General features: G+C 44.9%; 1 pseudogene; it reads right to left on the bottom strand.

Moving 5' to 3' along the window:
- Nucleotides 1-3,379: 3,379 nt before the first annotated feature.
- LOC119256275 (thiamine transporter 2-like) lies at nucleotides 3,380-18,600 on the bottom strand (annotated as a pseudogene).
- Between the last annotated feature and the right edge of the window lie 1,979 nt (nucleotides 18,601-20,579).

Below are 20,579 nucleotides of genomic sequence, written 5' to 3'. Positions count from 1 at the left end.
TAAATGCAGGGGCACCAATACTCTGGGAACAAGAGAAACACCGAAACCAGGTCCTCTGCATTCCAGAAGCTGTGGTCAAATTCCAAGAGTAGCCATGGGTGGTTCCTCTGCTGTAACTTGTCTGGAGGAACAGGACCAGCCAAGTAAGCCTAAATTCTCAAGACATGAACATGGCTCTATGGACCATTGATCACACCTGAGGGCCACCCGGGACAGGTGATGACAGCCCCACAGCCAGAATCCACCCTGACGGACCAAAGCCCATCAGTTCAAATAAACATTCCCTCGGGTCCTGATAAGTCAGGTTGAAATATTGGGCCTGGCCCTATTCTTAAACCTGAGAGAGTCCCAGGAGCAGACCAGTCACCAGATGAAAACTTTCTGGTTTAGATTTCCTAGTTACTTAATAAGAAAACAGCCATTAGAAACTGTACTCTTGGACCTCCCTGGTGGCGCAGCGGTTGAGCGCTGGGTTGCGAAGCTGCCTGCAGCCTCTGCAGCACCAGTTAGATCCCCAGCTGCTCCCTGGCCACCAGAGGAGGGCCCCGCATGGCGTGCAGACCTCTCCTGCCGCCCGCTGCTCCCCTCAGCAGTGTACTTCGGTCCTTCTGCCTGCTCTGCTCCCCGCTCTGGCTCTGGTGAATTCTCTCACCCTCCCGCGCTTCTGACTGTACCCAGTGCTTGTATAAATAAATAAATAAATCTTTAAAAAAAAAAAGAAAGAAAGAAACTGCACTCTTGGCAGAAGACTCATGAGAAGTTTGCAGAAAATTATATTTTAGATTATGACATCATGGAATTATTTTTTGTTAAGTTTTCATGATCAAGTAATTCCTTTGTTAAGAAAAAGATTCCAAAAGGTAAAGATAAAAATATGAATTTTAAGGGATGAGATAAAATGCAATCGGGGACAGATACCTACTCTTGCCTATTGAATCTGGATTTTCAGTTACTCTTTCAAGAGATTTTTGGTAATTTAAGAATGTGTAATAAATCCCAGTGGGGAGATAACCTTTTTTTTCCTAACTTGTGGTGACTAAGAAGTAAATACAGAAACAAAAGATTTTTTCCTGGCTGTAGATTAAGATTCTTGCAGTTATAAAAATAAAATATAGATTATTATAAAATACTCTGGGTGGGTATTTAAATCAAAAGATAGCTATTGAATATTTCCAATGAGTCAGGTACTATTTTAGGCCCTGTGGAAAAAAAATATATATATATTTAAGTTGTCATGGACTCGGAGGTCTTAGCATATGTCCTCATACAAATATAGTTTTAAGGCACAGTAAAGGTTAAAATTAGCACTATTAAATGCTGTGGTTCCAGGAAGGATATAAGAGGCCTCGTGATATCTTTTCTGGGAGGTAAGGTAAACAAGGAACTGGCCTTGTAAGTTCATCCAACTGGTATATAAGGGCCTCCCCCAGCAGAAGGAGCATCAGACCTTCCTCACCTCCCGAGTCTCTCTCCTCACCTCTCCTGAATCCTCTCTGTTGACACCATGGGTTGCTGTGGTTGTGGTGGCTGCGGCGGTGGCTGTGGTGGCTGCGGCGGTGGCTGTGGTGGCTGCGGTGGTGGCTGTGGTGGCTGCGGCGGTGGCTGTGGTGGCTGTAACAGCTGCTACAGCTGCAGGTGCTACCGGGTGGGCTGCTGCTCTGGCTGCTGCCCCTGCTGCAATGGCTGCTGTGGGGGCTGCTGCAGCACCCCTGTGGTCTGCTGCTGCCGCCGCACCTCCTGCTGCACCCCCCGCTGCGTACCCTGCTGCTGCAGCTCTGGCTGTGGGAAGGGCTGTGGCTGTGGGAAGGGCTGTTGCCAGCAGAAGTGCTGTTGCCAGCAGAAGTGCTGCTGCCAGAAGCAGTGCTGCTGCTAGGGTGAGGTCTGCATGGACGCTTACTCCTGTTGCTAAGGCTCCCTCCATCCCTCTGCTCCCTGCTGGTTCCTTGTCACTTGAGCCATCTGGGAATTTTCTCTTCCTGGGAATTTTCTCTTGTTGAGTAGAGAAGAAAGACATATTTCTGGTTTGTTGGAATTGATGAATATCTCATAGTCTGAAGTTTTGGTGATCTGCGTGTCTTGAGAGTGATAGCAGGACACCTTACTCAAGGTCATCATGGAGAAGGATGGAGACATCTTGCTTATTCTCTCTGTTTGGTGGCTGGTGACTGTAACCCTTGGTGATGCTGACAGTCCTGCTCCTTTGGGGGCGCTGGCCTGGTCCCTGGCAGGGCTTTAGCTGTGAGGGGCCAGATGCCTCAGTCCCTTCTTGCCTGCTGTCCTGACCTGCTGGCTGTGCCTGTGAGGCTTGTCTGCCTCATCTCCATGTGGGGCCTGGGTTTTGTGCTCTTCTTTTTTTGCCTTGGAGAGCTCAAGTCTTCACAACTAAAAAGTGTCTAAACCAAACCAGAAAAGTATATCCAAAACTGTGAGCACCTGCAGCACCTGAATAGCAGCCCACGGCCCAGATCCCAGACCAGCAGCATCAAGATCCTCATGTTTTATTCTGTAGCACGTGTTCATGACCTTGTCTGCTGAGGTCTGCCTTCCCATCTGTAAGTACAACAGGTTCCTGATTTCTCAATTGCTGACATGTATTTCTAATTTCTCCTAAATGTTTAATAAACTATACTGAATCATCCTCCAAATACTGACTCATGGAAGCTTCTTGTCTGGTGGTTCCCTGGGGGGGGGAGGATTGGGCAGTGCTGACTGGGGAGGACATGTCCCCCATGTACCCCTTCTGTAGTGGAAGGCCCTCATTAATCAACACCACATCGTTCAAATGGTTTACCTGTGCGTAATCTATACTGTGACTTGAAATATTTTCTTTGCTCAAGAAAGCCTAAATAAATTGACAATAATAGGTAAGTAATAATAGGTAAGTGATACACAAAGTATCACAAAGTTTACATTGGGCATCTTGCTAATTCAGGTATATTCCTTCTTAGGCAAAATAAGGATTTTTTATATACAATTGAAATCTTATTTGGGAATGGTATCTTTTTGACAAGTTGATTTTCTCAATTAAATTTAAAATCCTAGTTTAATTACAAAAGATTAACTCCCGAAGTGTTTTATCCAATACAGCCTACCTATGATCCAAATGTTCTCTATAACAGGAGAACATCCTATCATCCCTCAATTTAGAACCTCATTTTCACATTAAATATAAGCAAATCAACTTTGAGAGCAAGGAAGCTTTGACATGAGCTCTACATTTTTTTTTTTTTTTTGCAAAAGTAACTTTTCCACATAGGTTATCACTCGCACTCACACACACACACACACACACACACCACCACCACCACCACCAGCTTTTTGCATTATGTAAACTTATTTGAGACAGTTGGATGTTCATCCTTCAAAACTCTCTTGCAGAGGTTTTTCCCAGTTTTCTCCACTGATTATTTTGGCAAAGGACAGCCACCTGTTTCATGCACATGGGGAAACAGTGACTGCTCTATGTATTGGTAAGAATGCTAAATGGGGCTATTTCTTAGGGGAACAATTCGTCAGTGTGCACATTTTTAAAATTACATGCCTTTCAACTCGAAAATTTCACATCTTGGATAAAGACCTGTTATTTGCTAGCGTATTGGTTGCAGCAGAGTTGAAGGCAAGGGAACTCCACATGTCTTCCCTTGACTTCCAGGCTGCATGGTCCACTTGCACGGCAGAAGACAGCACAGCCATTCCAGGAGCAAGCTAGAGCTCTGGGAAATGAAAAAGAATGACTCGAGATCTTGTTGATACTCAAAATGAAAGGCAGAATACAATGTGTTCAAGATCAAATGTGTAAACGGAAACTTACCCTATGATTATAACATGTAGTCCAGGAAATGCCTGGTGTGAGGGGTTTTGAGGTGTGAGGTATTGTATGGGTACCTGAGGGGGAACAAAACGTATTAGGGAAGGTTTCAGAAAGAAAAACATGACTTGATGCAATCCTATGGCTAATAGGAAGGAAATGTATATCTCCATTTTATAACCATACTGAGTTAATGGATGTCGGCAGAGACTAACAATGGATACCAATATCACACAAGGAGTTAACAATGATGCAAGAAAATGAATAAATTTAACAGTTAAAAAAAAATCAGGGCCTCCCTGGTGGTGCAAGGGGTTAAGCACCACACTATGAAGTAATCCACAGCCTCTGTAGCACGAGCTGGATCCCCGGCGGTCAGGGAGAAACCCACATGGCAAGGGAGACCTCTCCCATCTCGCCCACTGCTCCCCTCAGCAGTGTGTTTCAGTCAGTCTGCCTGTTCTGTTCCCCACTCTGGCTCTGGTGGATCCTCTCACCCCCACACCTCCCCGCATCTCTGGCCTGTGCCCCAGCTCTTGTATGCATAAATAAATAAATCTTTAAAAAATCACACAAGAAGAGACAAATAGAATTAGGTGTCTCCTTTTGGGAGAACTCCATGTCACCTGTGATAGAATCTAATTCAAAAATGGATATAGAATCCTGTACCCTCACAACCTAATCACCATTTGCAGAAAATGCAGGGTGTTAAATCATCTCCATCAGGATGTGATCATCAACTCGAAAACTCAGTTACAGAAAACTCTACTGAAGAACAAAGACATTTCAAGGAGCGAGAGAGTGCAAGCTAGAAGGGGGAGCACCCAGAGGAAGAAGAGTTGGTAAGTTATACTCCAGCCCACTGTTTTATAGACCTAATGACCTAGCAGTTAATGCAAGCTAGAAAACTGCTTTCTAAAATGAGGTAACTGGGGGATTAGAGCATTACTAATTAATAAAAAACATTAATTTTACTCTTAATTTTTAGGCAAGCTAATGATAGTATGGTTACATTTGAATCCAACCAAATCCTTATCTTACACACTAAATATGTGTGCATGAAATGATGTGATAGAACTTCCATGAAAGTATTTAAGCCTTAGTTGCATAGGACATGGGTTCACTATATGTGTTTAAATATTATTTTTTTTATAATTAACAGTTGAAAAATCTAAAAGGTTGACAAAGGGTGTATAATTATAAATTGATGTTCAATTTTTCTAATTCTCAAGAAAAATACTAATTTTTTTATGTGCTTTATTAACAAAATATAATTAAAATCTCATCTACTGTTGCTTACAGGCTACAAAGCAAGCATCATACACAGTGGGGGAGATAACCCATAAACATAAAGGGGGATATTGTAACTCTTCCCACTGTGGGAAGCCCGGCTGAACTTTGATCTAGTAACTTCATCTCTAGGATTCTACCCAAAGGAAATAATCAGAAGAAAGAAAAGCTATAATATGGAGTTAAAATTATTGACCTCTGCTGAACCAGTTGGTGGTTCACTTATATGCATATAACACTGTGTATTAGGCTTTATAATTATAATTCCCATTTTAGAAATAAGACCAAAGAAGTGACATCATTGATCAAAGTAGTCATTTAGAGCTGGGATTTGAACCTGGGGAATCTGCTTCATGTCTCAGTGTATTAAGTTTGGACATTTACGACAGCATCATTATATGATAACTACATATTAGAAAATACCTAAGTGTCCACTTATAGAAGTTTACCAAATAAACTGCTACATGCAACCGACAGACATTAAACATCAAGTATATTTTACTCTCAAACTTACAGATTCTGCACCTGCATGTGTCTGACGCCAGTGTGCCCTAGGAAACAGCATGCACTCACCCCAAGCAAAAACAAACTGCAGCCAGGAGCTTGTGCACCCCAAGTCCAGATCCTCTACTTTGAGTGAGGTCACATTTCCATGAAATGCCCCCTGGCTATGGCAGAAAGGGGAAAGGGTAGGGGGAGGGTCCCCATCCAGTGTTTTGCTGAGGTTCATTCCCTCTAGTCCTCAGAGCCCCGCTGCCTGTCACCCTCTCACTGCAGCTTTCCTGAGAGACCCCTAGGGTATGGGTCACACACCCAGCACACTGCCCTACCTCACCCTCCCTCACCAGATTCTCCCTTGTCCTGGCTTCTCAGGGGAAGCCGTCTGCTGCCCTTCACGATCTATCACATCAGAAGTCTCCTTCTCCTGGAATACGAATTGGACCATTCCAGTTAAGCTTGAAATCCCATCCAGACTCTTACACTCAAAATCTATCCCGTTTCTTTTCCCCAGACACCGTATTTTAATATAGTTGACATTGTATAGGACGTCAGGGGCACAGAAAACAATGGCAACAATCTCCGCCTCAAATGCACTGTGAGCATCTCTTCTGTAATTAATTTGATAATCATTGTGTTAATTAATTTAATAACATTAATTCTGCTAGAATTCTGGCATTCTTCTATAATCTATGTCTGGCTGGTGTGGATTTGGGTATATTCATACTCTCCCATGATATGAAATAGGTGTGGTCTCACTCCCTCACAGGGACATGAGTTCAGGAGAGTGATATTGTATCTGTTTTGTTCATGGAACTATTCTTGGTGCTTAGAACAGTGCCGAGAACATCTAGGTGCTCAAATATCTGTAATGATGGAGACGATGTATTTATAAAGACACTGTGCTCTAATGCACATTGTTCATTTTGCTGGGACCTCGAGGGAAGACATCACTCAGGCCTGATGCCCTGCAGGCAGGCAGCTCTAGCCCCGATTCTCTCTGTGGACCCCCCATACTCCCACCTATCCCCAGTGTCTGATGGAGCTGGGAGCCCTCAGCACATGCTGAAGTGAGTCTTCTGTCTCATACGATCCGGTTTGCTTGATGCTCACACTAATTAGGGGCTGCCCAGGAGGGACCAGTCACCCACCTCCTCCCACCTCCAGAGGCAGCATTGCCTGCCATCCCCCAGGGGACCCGGACACAGACTTGGGCCTGGAGGAAGCGCCCAGTTTCCTTGGGGCACGTGAGGCTCTCGCAGGCTATGCCAGAAGCTCCCCTGACTCTCTTCCTGGGGGTGCTCATCTGGCTGGCTGAGTGCTCCTCATAATACCCAGGAGCAACCTCTCTGGGAGCACAGCCAGGATCAGAGCTGGGAGTGGACAGTGAGGACCCCTGACCTCAGTGGTCCCCAGGCGTGGACAGAGGCAACACTGGCCCCTCCCCCATCTCCACGGCCACCCAGAGCAGATTTAGGGAGAAAATCCTGAGGAGAGGCCCTGGTTCAGGGGGGGCTCACCAACCGCAGCCTGTGTGTGCGTTCACCTGCTGGGAGCCGAGACAGGGCTTGAAAGCATCACCCTGACGTCTGTGCTCAATGTTGTCATGTTCTGCTCACTCCTACAGAGTGGCCTGTAGGTGAGTCACCTGTAGGTGACTCCCTGCTCTTCCTCACAGATTTGTTCCTGGTGCCCAAGTTTGTATTTGTGACCATAATCTGCAAGGAGACAGAGCATGGATGAAGGGGAAACTTTCATTAAAGTGATAAAAGCTGCCAAAACCCGACCTAGGTGGACACGCACAGTGGTGAAGGTGTTGAATTTCCGCTGGTTGTAGCCCAGAGGATCACACTGTTAGAAAAGCTGAGCCTGGGGTTTGAAACAAAGTGATGAACTAACTTGCTTGACACAAAGCTTCAAGAATATTTTCTCTAACTTTCTTCTAATTTACATAAGCGCATAGTTGAATGCATCCAATGTTTGCCATCCCATGAACATCTGCAGAGACAGCGCCCATGGACTATGGTCAGCGCGTTGCTGACATGCAGCAGGGTCTTACTCGCTTTACGGAGCTTGGGGCATCTTTGGGTTAAAAACATTCTAAGAAGAAACAAAAAAAGAAGGAGACCGTCTTTCATGCCAATTTCTTTTGCTTTATTGAGAACATATTGTCTTAGTTTTATAGAAACAGCAAGAAAAGAGACAGCGGATATAGACACAACAGAAGACGAGGAAAGGGATAGAAGCAAACCTTTGAGCAGAACATCTCGGGAGCACGTGGCCTCCAACCATCCACCTGTTTTGCCGGCTCCCACTTAGGCTGCGGGTGGATGGAGCTTAGTGTGGGTGTTTCTGCATCAGAGGCAGGATCTCAGGGACCAGAGGGTGTGGATAAGCTCCTCAGCCTGAGAGCCACTCATGTCCCCCTGGTGACATTCAAATCAGGAGGGACTGGCAGACAGAGGGGAAATCTTACCAAGGACACAGTTTCAGGCAGCACCTGCGCGGAGGCTGGCGGCCGCCTAGCAGCAGCACTGCTTCTGGCAGCAGCACTTCTGCTGGCAGCAGCACTTCTGCTGGCAACAGCCCTTCCCGCAGCCCTTCCCACAGCCAGAGCTGCAGCAGCAGGGTACGCAGCAGGGGGTGCAGCAGGAGGTGCGGCGGCAGCAGCAGACCACAGGGGTGCTGCAGCAGCCCCCACAGCAGCCATTGCAGCAGGGGCAGCAGCCAGAGCAGCAGCCCACCCGGTAGCACCTGCAGCTGTAGCAGCTGTTACAGCCGCCGCAGCCACCGCCGCAGCCACCACAGCCACCGCCGCCACCCAGCCACAGCGCAGCCACCGCAGCCACCGCAGCCGCCACAGCCACCGCCGCAGCCACCACAACCACAGCAACCCATGGTGTCAACAGAGAGGATTCAGGAGAGGTGAGGAGAGAGACTCAGGAGGTGAGGAAGGTCTGATGCCCCTTCTGCTGGGGGAGGCCCTTATATACCGACCTTAGGCTGGGGGAGGGAGGACACATGACTGCTTCCCTGTTGCTGTTTGGGTCAGTTGTCATGGGAGAATCTTGTAATTCACAAATAACCTTCCTGTTTTAGAATGCCAGCTAGGTTGGTTAGAATGCTTGCATACTTTTCTAAGTCAGATGCCCTATAAATTCCAACAAGGCACCTGAGGACCCAGAAAACGGGGGCTGTCACCAGCCATATGCACAGCCGTCAGCCCACATCACACCACATGCCGTGTCTGAGCTGATGCTGTGATAACTGACTGCATTTGGTTTTCCCAGGCAGCCATTCCTGGGGCAGCTGGGAGTCCTCTTGTCAACCAGGAGTGGAGGGTCTGGCTCAAGGGGTATTGTCACGTGCAGTCAGGTTTGACCCTCCCGAGGGTTTGCAGGGAATAGCTCCCACTCCCTACCACACATTTCTTAACTTTGTTAGCTGGATCACTCTTGGTTTACTCCAAAACAAACATCAGAAAAGAGGACAAGTGCAGAATGCGTTTATGTGAAACCTACCTGCATCCCTGAATCCAGGGCTGACAACCCGTCACTCCCAAATAACCTCTGAAAGATCATCCCTTCATTATACAAGAAGGGGAACCAGTTCCTCCCATGGGAGATATAAATTTTCTGGATCCTGTTGCTTGCTGATTTGCATAAGTATGGATACTCCTGCTTCAGCTTCCAGACCTCATTTAAACAGCATTCTGTATTGATGTTCATATTTCCCCCTTTTGACCCAGGTCTTTCTCTGAAAGAATCACTGATCAACAGTCAGATATGTAATAAAATAATGCTCTCTGGTCCTGCTGTTCCAGGAAAGTCTTTTCTAGGTGTCATGTCCAAAGTCTCTATCTTGTTAAATTTGTAGACTTTGGGGATCTAATACCATCCCTTTTTTAAATTGAGATATTTATTGCATTCAAGGTCATAAGTTCTGAGAAAGGACCACTATGGGATTGGGCTTGGTTTTCACTTGTACCAGATATTTTTGAAGATTTTTCTGGAGGCTATTCCACTAAAGGTCGTGCATTTGTGCCTTAGTGCCCTGATCTGCTTTGTTGAAAGAAAGTTGAGTCTTGGCCTTTAATCTGAGTTTAACTTAGAATGGGGGTCACCCCCATTTCATTTTGGAAATTCCTGATAATAATAGTAATAATAACAAAATAAACTGGACCTCGGCCATCTAAGTGTTCACAGGAAGTCCCTTCATCAGGAGCTTCTGCCAGCTTCACATTCCAGTATCAAGCTTCTTCCACATGCACATATCTAATGTAATGGACTAAATTAACTAAAAAAGTAATTTAGAATTCCATTATGAGAAACACTAACTTACCAACTTGCTTTTCTTAAAACTGAATTGGACAACCATGACTTTGAAATTGCTAAAATGGAACAGGAAGTCAGTTTTTATTGGTATGTGGAGGCTTCCAAAATTGTGTTTGCAAAATTGACTAAAACTAAAAAACAGAAAAAGAAAATGGTTTCTGAAGATTCTCTCTCCTCTGCATCTTAATGTGCGCTAGCCCTGCCTCCAGTGCTCTTTTTCCTTTATTTCTGGGCCTCCTCTCTCTTTCTTTGGATAATGCAGATATATCATGGTTCACCGATGGTTCATATTTGAAAGCTGAAAATGGTAAACATTGCACTGGATATGCAATCGATGCTGTTATGTCATTGAATCAGTACCATTGCCTTTGTTTACAAAATACCAACAAGCCAGGTTATATGCACTAACATTGGCTTGTACCCTAGCCAGGGGCAAAACTCAACATTTACACAGAAAGGAGATGGGCTTTTGGAGTGGGTTGTAATTTTGGAATCTGGTGGAGGTAAAGTGGATTAGTTACTTCCAATGGAGACAAAATTAAAAATGTCTCTATATTCAGAGATTGTCGGATACCATATGTTTAGTTGCTGACTTAGCAATTACTAAGATTCTAAAGTTGACACTCCAGATGCTCTTAGAAATCATTTTGCTGACATTTCTGGGGAAAATGTGTTCTTAATCCAATAGCAGTCAAAACTTTGTCATGATGTAGTGGGGCAGTTCTCCAGTAGATAACATAAATGAACTGGTGAGAGAAGAATAGTAATTGGCTCAAGAAAAATAAAGATAGGATTGGGAATTTAAAAACTGTTGGTGTGACAACATGAGTAGGTACCAAATAATACCCAGTTCTTCTGGAGATTTAACAATTTCCATTTCTAACCATTGTTCATGCATTCAGTTATTGGTCCACCAATAAAATGATAGCATTTATGGTCAATATTGGTGAGGAAATATTAATGAGATTGCAGAAAGCACCCACCTTACTTGTCCTATCTACCCAAAATACAACTCAGGAAAGCCTTTCTTACACAGCTCCTGGACCTCTTAAATTGCATAATGGCCATTCAAGTCCTGCAGTGATGTGTAAAGACATTTACTTTATTTACTTTCAGCCAATTAATAGCAGTCAAGGTCACTGTGTGATTATTTCATACCTAGATATAAATAAAGGAAATAAGTCATGTAATTTTTTTTTAACAAAACATGACAATTCCAATCATATGGCATGGTTTTTAAAGCTGTTTCAACTCTGGATGAGCTCAGTGGTTGCTGCCTATCCCTCTACATGTGCCCAAACTCAGTAAATGTCTGACATCAAATGAGCCTTATGTGAACAAGGGATTGTGGGTGACAGTGGTGTGTCAGTGTTGGCCCATTGATTGTAATTATTGGCCCACACTGGTGCAGGATGGTGGTATGTGAGGATGAGGGGGTGGGGGAGCTGGAGATAGATGCAAAAGCTCAACTCTTAGGTGAAACAAAAGCTGCTCTAAAAAATAGTCTACTTTGGACAGAGATGACTTAGTCTAAACTTAGGGAATTGAGTCACAGAAGAATGTGGATTTCACTGGAAAGTCAAACTGGCGAAGACGATCTAGGCAACTTCCTCCACTATCCAAATCCCAGGGGAGGAAGAGGAATTGAGGCTGTTGGGAGGCTGACATGGAAAGCCATTACCCCTGGGATCACCCAAAGCAACCCTAGCCAAGTTCCCTGCGCTTGGGCCCCTGTGCCAAGGACAACATGAGGGAGAAATCTCTGACTTCTTAGTCTCAGAACATCATGACATGAGAGAACAAGCAAATTGACATGCTTGACTTCCACACATCAGACGCCACCTTCTCTGGCCTTCAGCAGTGAATATCTGGAGCTGAGTGGAAATGCTCGAAGGGAAACTCACACAAGGAAATCTTCACTGCTGAGGGACCTCAAGTTCATTAAACAGATGAACTTTGCTCAAGGGAGACTCAGAGTTGGCCACACTTGTGACTGAAGACAGCTCGATTAAGACAAGATTAAACAGCTTAGAAATATATTGTTTTTGTTAGAAATATCTTGAGGAAGAAGTAAGACTAAAATAAGCAATTGTACGATCAGAGGTTTTCAATGAGGAAATACATTCACTCGTGTCACATCTCCTAGGGAAGCTGACATAAGGAGGCTGATGACCAGGAAGTGGCCACATGTCCTGGCTGAAACTGGATATAAAAGGGCCTCGTGGAGGAGAGAGCATCAGACCTTCCTCACCTCCTGAGTCTCTCTCCTCACCTCTCCTGAATCCTCTCTACTGACACCATGGGTTGCTGTGGTTGTGGTGGCTGCGGCGGTGGCTGTGGTGGCTGCGGTGGCTGCGGTGGTGGCTGTGGTGGCTGCGGCGGTGGCTGTGGTGGCTGCGGCGGTGGCTGTGGTGGCTGTAACAGCTGCTACAGCTGCAGGTGCTACCGGGTGGGCTGCTGCTCTGGCTGCTGCCCCTGCTGCAATGGCTGTTGTGGGGGCTGCTGCAGCACCCCCGTGGTCTGCTGCTGCCGCCGCACCTCCTGCTGCACCCCCTGCTGCACCCCCTGCTGCTGCAGCTCTGGCTGTGGGAAGGGCTGCGGGAAGGGCTGTTGCCAGCAGAAGTGCTTGCCAGCAGAAGTGCTGCTGCCAGAAGCAGTGCTGCTGCTAGGCGGCCGCCAGCCTCCGCGCAGGTGCTGCCTGAAACTGTGTCCTTGGTAAGATTTCCCCTCTGTCTGCCAGTCCCTCCTGATTTGAATGTCACCAGGGGGACATGAGTGGCTCTCAGGCTGAGGAGCTTATCCACACCCTCTGGTCCCTGAGATCCTGCCTCCGATGCAGAAACACCCACACTAAGCTCCATCCACCCGCAGCCTAAGTGGGAGCCGGCAAAACAGGTGGATGGTTGGAGGCCACGTGCTCCCGAGATGTTCTGCTCAAAGGTTTGCTTCTATCCCTTTTCTCCTCTTTGTTGGTCTTCGCTTCCTCTGTCTTTCCTGCTATTTTCTGTTTCTGGAAACCTAAGAAAATTGATTTCAATAAACCACATGAGTTTGGCATCAGACTCATCTCCGTCTCCTTTTTTTATTCAAATATTTCAAACCCAAAAATACATCAAGCCCATCATAGTAAGACCCTGATACTTGTGTCACTGGATTTAGAGTAAATAATGGATGAAACTTTATGTCAAGTCCTTAGCTCAGCTTTTCTAACAGTGTGATCCTCTGGTCCACAGCCAGGGCCTCCTGCTGGCACAGGCAGTTGAGCATAGAGCTGTGAAGCTATCTGCAGCCTCTGCAGCGTGGGTTTGATCCCAGCTGCCTGAGGAGATAACCACACGATGTGGCAGACCTCTCCTGTCTCGCCCACTGCTCCCCTCAGCAGTGTATTTCAGTCAATCTGCCTGTTCTGTTTCCCACTCTGTCTCTGGTGAATCCTCTTACCTCTGGCCAGTTCTTGTATGCATAAATAAATAAATCTTTAAAAAAAAAAAGACACTCAAAACACTTGAGTTTGATTAAACTGACACATTTCAGTGAAATAGACAAATGCATGGTGTGAATGGAGAATAGACTTTTCGGTGGAGACCAGAATGTAGCATGTAAAGATATTGAATTATAATGATATAAACCCAAAGCTTATAAATTCAGTTGTAACTTTAGTCATAACAGATAAAAATTTTTAAAATGGGAAAATTCAAATATTTCTTATCTCTTTTGGTAAATATGAAGCACATTTAACAGTCAGTTTTCTCTTATATGTGGAAGCAAATGTTTTCAATCATCTCAAAGAACTGCTCTCTGGGATTCTTAGAATCTTTGCATCTAGTTTTTTCAGGATCCTTTTTGTTTACCTTTTTTATAACTACATGAGAATATTTTGTTCACAAAAATGTGCCTGAAATTATTCAAGCAACCAAGCAAAATGAAGGATGAAATCTAAACCTAATCTTTCAGAATAAGATTGCACCACATCATGTTATGGCAAGTTACTGCAAATAAAAAATCACAACCTGACATTATTGCTTTTAGTTTACAAATTTATATAACTTAATTACTTCATTACTAACCTTAACAACATCCTTAAGGTTAGTAGCTAATTGAAAAAGAAGGTTGTTTGTGGCTGATAGGACCTGAAGTAGTCAACATTTAATATAGCCATTCATTAAAATCTTTAGGAAATTCTCAAAGGAACTATAAGAATCAGAAAAGAGAAAGTGATTTAGTCTTAGGAGGGAGGAAGTGCTGGAATACTTACACGGCTATGGTTATTAGAAGCATGTAGCTGGACTTGAAGATCAGATAGCCAGCGTAGCACACCCAGATGTTGGTGGTGTGATGCACGAGGAATAGAGAGGCTGTGTTTACAAGCGAGAAGATGGCCAGCGCCAGCTCCCCCAGAAGATTCCAGTTGACATTCGCATGACCCACTGCCAAGGCGGCCACAGCCCCTGAGAAACAGACATGAGGATGGAATGTACTGAGACATGCGTGGGAGATGTCAACACACTCCTTTACTCAGGTCTCCGGTAATTCTGGAAGATGAATGTATTATTTTCACAAAAACAGTGTGATCCACCTAAATGTGAGTTTTTCCTCTTGGCAACTGCTTTCTTTTGGCTTTTCTCTTTATTTCCTAGTCTTTCAATCATTGAGTTGCAACACTAATCAGCATCAAAGACATTCCAAAGGCTCTACTAAGCAGAGGGGGAGCAGGTTCCTTACCAGGGAAAAGGGGAACAAGCACACCAACCCAGGCACTTAACACAAGATGCTGGGAGGGGTAGAGAAAGAGAGCTGTTCTGCACAGGTGTCCGGCCCTTCACACTTGCCTGTTTCTTACTGTAAATTATTTTCAGCGATGGATCATGTGTTGCACTGACTTGTAAATTTTAATCTCTATGATAATCTTAGTCTTATTTTAGTCTCCATTTTCAAGTCTTCAAGATCTGGTCAAATTTACTTGAGGTTTTGGGTAAACAATTATATTGATTCATAGAATTTGAGAGATTGAATAATTAACAGTATTGAAGATCAGTAATTATAATAGTTTTAAATAAAAGCCATTTATGCTTCAAATTACTGACATTTAAACAAAAAAAAAGACTGAATTTCCCCCCTAGACTACAGAATAAAGGGGAAGGAATTTCACAAAACAATTCAACAAAGTCTTGATTTCCAGGAATTAAATGAAATATTCCAAAAGCAAGAGAGAACAGAAGTTACCTAAGTTTTCTGAAATTCCTTGTATATGAGGGCATGGACACCTCCTACTTCCTAGAAAATATCTTCAAAGTCTCAGTTAAATCTTTTCAAATTTACCAGAATATAAATATTTATTGTAGAGTAAACTCAAAGGCAGATTTTACTACCTTTCACACACTACCCACTCTTCATATAAACCTCATAAGAAAACTACTTTTTAACGATTTTTTGGTATATAACCTAGAATTGCAGTGGGTGGGCACAAGGGAAGTCAAATAATTTATTAATACACATATTAATACACATATTCCAGCAATATTTTCAAAGTCATCATAGTTCAGTTCATTGTCTAAAATAATAAAAAACTCCTTACGTATTCCAAGATGTTTATTTTCCTTTTGATATTCAGAACAATCCTGGAAAAATGGGGGACACTCCTAACCCACTTCCTGATGCTGAAATGGAATCCTAGGAATCTGGTATGAATTTAATTGTAGTTCTGAGTCCTGAGCGCCTGACTTACTGGCGGTCACTCCTCCACATTTAAAAGAAGAATCATGTTCCTCTTTCTCCCTCAGAGTTTTCACTCCTGAGTTTTCTACATAACATGGGGCAGCTGTGCAACTGGATAAGAAGCTAGTGGGGCAGCCGTGAAAGAAGATGCAGGTGCGCACTCACCCACGAAGGTCACCAGCGCCTCCACCGCCCCATTGTAGACCAGAGAGGCCTGGGCCGGGGCCTTGTCATCCCACAGGACCTGAACGTAGTTCATCACCTGGTTGTAGCCCGCCGTGGACGACGCCCACCACAGTGACCAGTAGAGGAGGCGCTGGCTGGAGCAGCACTCCCTCAGGTCTCGCAGCCACTGCTGGCACAACCGCCTCGCTGCGCCCTGGGCCTGCACGCGCCCCTGCCCACCCCCAGCCAGCCGCCCCGAGACCGTGGGCACCCACGAGGGCCGCTTCTCTGCAGCCCCGCCGGGCGCCTCCCACCCAGGGGTCTCCTGCTCCACCGCCTCCCTGCTGGGCCACTTCGGGACCTCCAGGCTGCCTTGGGCATGGAAAAACAAGCTCTTCCCAGGCATGGGGAGAAACAGGGCGCACAGGCAGGCCAGGGAGACCGAGGTCAGGGACATGACGTTGAGGTAAAAGTAGGGCAGGCGGCCCAGGGACACCAGCAGCTGGGCCAGCACCGAGGCCGCCGTGTAGGCCGCCAGCGTGACGCCCCTGCAGTAGCCGCTGACCCGCTGGTAGTGCTCGGGGCTGACCACGCTGTAGATGTAGGCGTAGTAGGCCACCTCGGCGGCGGTGGCCACCCCGTAGAAGAACTCCATGGCCTGCATGGCCGCCACTCCTCGGGTGAACAAGAGCATCAGCCAGGTGGCGACGAAGCTGACCCCCTGCAGGAGGATGACCGGCTTGTAGTGCACGTAGTCGGTGAGGACGAGGTCCGGGAGCAGCAGCAGGTGAGGTGAAGGCGCGGGAAGGGAGAAGGGTCACCTCTCGGACATGCTTGCTCCTCCGAACATGCGGGGGTCAGTATCGAATTCTGCATCAGACTGAATAAGATGTTTGTCATATAGAAAACACGAAAGAAAACATTCAAGAAACTCACCAGGAAAATAGAGATAACTCCTCCTCCAACAACAGAATAAAACATGTATGTATGTGCATGTGTCTGCTAGAAGAAGATTGGCTTAATGTACAGTCTGAAGTATGTTAATATTAACTAGAATATACAGTGGAGTAAATTAGTTAATTTCAAAGACATTTGTGTTATTTAGACTCATAAGACATTCCCATCTTACTCAAAGATCAAATATTACAATGTTAGAAAATCATTTTTTATTTCACCCATCACAGAGTCAAACATGTCAGCACTTCCAAAGTGTGATGAACACACAAGTGAAGATAGAAAGACCATTTTGATTTTGCCCCTCGGGTGTAACAAGAACATGTATTCATCATTTCCTGGTCAAATTTTCTGTGCTCTGAAACCCCTTTCTCTCCACCTGTAATGATTTCACTCTTCTCAGTTCTGGCTTCTGTTTATTAGGGGTCTCTCTGGACTGAGCCAGAAAGGCATATGTCTCCCTGTTCATTCATAGAAAGAAAACACAGAAGAAACTGTAGGTCTTTGGGGCAGGATATTTGCAGGACAAGACACCTGCTTTACTCTGTGGCCCCCGATTTCTACAGCACCCTCAGCTGGTCGAGTCATCAATGAGGAACACTTGGTGATCTGAAAGTCCACAAAGATTGGGCTAAACTTTTGAGGGTGGTACATTGACTAGTTTCTAATGATCACAGAACCAACCCAGTGGGTTCTGGATTGATTCTGAACCTGTATATCCATTTGAATTGTGACACGTGACCCCTGGAAATCTGAGGTAGAATTGTCCCTACGTGATCTGACCACAGCAGAACAACTCCCGCTTACTCACCACTCACCCCCAAATAAACCAGCCCACTGGCCTTCCAGAAGCCACACACCCTGCAGTGTTCCCTGAGCTATGGTTCTAAAACCCAACCATGCTGGGTCAGTGCATTTTCTTGTTGTGCTTGTTATAAGAAAAAGAGGGGGAGCTTTAAGTGAGAGAATTTGACCTTCTGGGGAAGGTGTAAAGCTTAGGGGTCAATCAATGTCTTACCTGCTGATAAACTGTTTTTCGAAACCTAGTGATGGCCTAAAGCACCGCTGCAGTTCTCCATCAAATGCTGCTCACATCTCAGCGGCCTGAGAGTTCATTACAATGAGATGCTGTGCCCAAGTGACTTTGTGTCAGCTCAGGGGTGACAGAACTGGTGGAGACCGGGGCTCTCCCCACAAGGGCTGCGTTGGGGCTCTGTAGAATCACAGATGTGTGTGACACGTACGTATGTTTTGGTTTCTCATTTTTTAATTTTTTATTATTATTTTAATTTTATATATTTTTACATCATTTTTCATTTTTTCACAATGTATACATTTTCATCTTGGTTATAGTCCCCATACAATTCCCAACCCCTCTTGTTTTGATCCTACTCCCTCTTCCCCGCACCCCTATAGTGTGTCTCTGGTTTATAGTTGCTTGTTGATTTTGGTTTTTACTTTATTATAATTAGTCTTTTTCCTGGTCCCTTATTTAGGTTTTCTCATTTTGCAGTGCGAGGATGAAAAAGTAATTAGAACAGTTTTATTACCTGACAGATACTACAAAAGCGGAGCTGATCAAGGTCGGGGTGTTTGTTTATTTCAAGTATAAGGAAATTTCAACTCTCTTCTTATCCACGTCCTATATATTGTAAGCGCAGCACGACGTGTGTGTGCATTCACTTACCTCTTCCCTGTTAGGGTTTCTCATGGTCTGGTTAAATATTGGAAGAAGAAGGGTTCTGAGGTCCTCATGGTGGAGAAGAAGCCAAATAAGCAGAGGATCACAGTGGGATAACCCCAGGAGGAGCTGGGAGAAGTCTGGAAACAATCCATGACTGGTCACATGGAAACAAAGCACAATGAATCAGCATTCATTGTGGCCCATGGGGGTGTGATGAAAATCTGAGTACCTCTCCATATTTTAGGGGAGATAAACAGATATCTTTACAGCAGTATGCAGCTGAAATGGAAGCTGAGTGATGAGCAACTGCTCTCAAGTGTCCTTAGTTGAGTCAGTGACACCCTCTTTTCTTAAGGAATGTCTCATTCATTACTGCAGGGGTAGCTCAGACATCAGGGTTCTCCATCACATACGTGGTGATGAGCAGCTACTAATTGGTTTAAGAAAGCTGAGACCTTCAAGTAAGGTTAGTATAGTGAAAATAGTGTCTCAGGAGAACATAAAACAATTTTAGTTAAAGATCTGCTTGAGCTGTATCCAGAAGAGATGGTACTAGAATGACACTTTACTGTGCAAGCAGTGAAGATTAAGATGGCAAAGGCCCCGACGGGGGAACCTCTTATGACAAACTCCCTCAAAGTTGGCACATACCAACAAAGAATGATTTGCTTGTAGCTTCACATCTTGAATCCAATCAATTTGACCAGCTATTAGGGGGCACCCCATAAGTTCACCATTGAAGGGCCCAGAACAACATGAAAGAGAAAGCTCGGCTGGTTTTATGTAGAGGACCTACAGCAATGTTCACCTAAGTAGATGCCAGTTTGCTGAGAACTGTGAACTTAGCAGTCTCTCTGCTGGCTCTAAAGGCAAGCTTAGAGCATCTCTGCTACATTCTACTCTACAGTTTTTCTGCCTCATGACAAACAACATAACAAACAGGGACAAGAAAGAATTAAAAAAAAAAAAAAAACCTTTTCTGAGAGAAAAAAGAATCAAACAACAGGACTCATATCAGATTTCACCAAAGTCCCAATACCCAAGAAACTAATTCCACATGGCCTAGGGGTTAAGTCTCAGTGCTATCACCAACTGTGGCCTGAGTGCCATCTCTGGCCAGGGAGCTACCCACATGGCACAGCAGACCTCTCCTGTCTCACCTGCTGCTCCCCTCTGCAGTGTATTTCAGTAGATCCACCTGTTCTGCTCCCTACTCTTGTCTCTGGTGAATCCTCTCACTAGAGAGAATTTTCTGGATTAATTAATTTTCTGGATTAATTAATCCAGACACACCAGAGAGGCACCTCTGGCCCATACCCCAGTTCTTCTACACACACACACACACACACACACACACAATTTTTTAAAAAAGAAAGAGAGAAATTCCATAAGTATTTTCTACAGCCAGTCCAATTTAGAAAAATTATTATCATCACTCTCACCTTTACCAGGCCTGCGAAAAGAGACTCAGGAGGCTGACATGGTGGGAATTATTTCCTTCTGGCAGCATTTTTGAGAGGTCCAGGATCTCGTTAGCATTCTTGGCAGCAAGCAGTATCTACTAGCAATTTACCTGGCTGACTTGCCAAAATTGGTCAGGAGGGGAAAATTTTCCCCTTTCCCTCTCAGTTCTCCTGACTAGTCTAATAATCAAATTGCCACCAGGCAGATTAACAGGAGAAAAAAATATGAATTTCACAGCTATAAAGGTCCCGTAACTATGGGACCCACAGAAGTGGCGAGAGCATCCAGCTTTTTATATATCTTGGGAAAAGAAGAATTGAGGGAGAGAAAATTCATTCTCCTGTTTTCAAGGACAGAAAGCAGTTTCTCAAGTTCAAAATAGTAAGTCAAAGTGGCATGGTTTGGGGCACCCTGCTCTGAACCCCATCAGCCCTCATTCTAAATAATAACAATGGCTAAACCCAAAGATCTAATTCCCCAGCTTTCTCTTGTCAATTTACAGGGAGACATAAGACTTCTTACCACTGTGTTTTCATTAAACTTCACAGCGGGAGGTCCTGGAACCTGGATCATTACCTTGATGGCTGGCCTGGCAGAAGTGCTAGATCTTGTCCTCCATAGCTATCCCGGGGAACAAACTGCGCTCAGCCTTTGATTGTCTCAGTGT

The sequence above is a fragment of the Talpa occidentalis genome, unplaced genomic scaffold (genome assembly GCF_014898055.3).
Source record: "Talpa occidentalis isolate TD23 unplaced genomic scaffold, MPIMG_talOcc4v2.1 talOcc4.3, whole genome shotgun sequence".
NCBI classification, from domain to species: Eukaryota; Metazoa; Chordata; class Mammalia; order Eulipotyphla; family Talpidae; genus Talpa; species Talpa occidentalis.
This window is presented reverse-complemented; position numbering and strand designations above follow the sequence as displayed.